General features: G+C 38.5%; 1 non-coding gene across 1 annotated transcript; it reads right to left on the minus strand.

The window, feature by feature from the left end:
- Nucleotides 1–223: 223 nt before the first annotated feature.
- On the minus strand, nucleotides 224–330 carry LOC128292025 (small nucleolar RNA R71). Its single transcript, XR_008282009.1, has one exon. It is a non-coding gene; the product is annotated as a small nucleolar RNA R71 (small nucleolar RNA).
- Nucleotides 331–788: the final 458 nt, after the last annotated feature.

Consider the following 788-nt stretch of genomic DNA (forward strand, 5'->3'; position numbering starts at 1 on the left):
GGACGAGGATCCAAACACTCATTTAGCAAACTTTCTGGAATTCTACGACACCTATAAGATCAATGACATTTCTGACGATGCCATTCGCCTTCGGTTATTTCCCTTTTCATTGAGGAATAAAGCTAAATAGTGGTTGAACTCGTTACCACAAGGATCAATCACCACTTGGGAAAAAATGACCGAATAGTTTTTGCTTAAATATTTCCTGCCGGCTAAAACAGCTAAACTAAGGAATGATATTTCTTCTTTTGTGCAAATGGATTTAGAAACACTTTATAATGCATGGGAAAGATACAAGGATCTATTGAGAAGGTGCCCTCACCATGGGTTACCACTTTGGCTACAGGTTCAAACTTTTCACAACGGCCTGAATCCTTCGACTAGACAGATGATTGACGCAGTTACTGGTGGGACTATTAATAATAAGACACCTGAAGAGGCCTACGAATTTATAGAAGAGATGTCATTGAATAATTATTAGTGGCAAGTCATGGGGATAAAGCCAACAAAAGCAGCCGGCGTGTTTAACATCGATTCGGTTACTATGCTCTCTAATCAGGTAGAACTTTTGAATAGAAAAATTGATGGTTTACTTGGTTCTTCACAGGTTAATCCAGTAATGCAGTACGATGCAAGTGGAGGTGGAACGAGCAATTCAGAATACCCACCCTATGGTCACAACATGGAGAACGAACAAATGAATTATATGGGTAATAATCCTCGATCTCAAAATAATCCTTATAGTAATACTTACAATGCAAGTTGGAAGAACAACCCAAATTTTTCAT

This window comes from Gossypium arboreum, chromosome 4 (genome assembly GCF_025698485.1).
Source record: "Gossypium arboreum isolate Shixiya-1 chromosome 4, ASM2569848v2, whole genome shotgun sequence".
NCBI classification, from domain to species: domain Eukaryota; kingdom Viridiplantae; phylum Streptophyta; class Magnoliopsida; order Malvales; family Malvaceae; genus Gossypium; species Gossypium arboreum.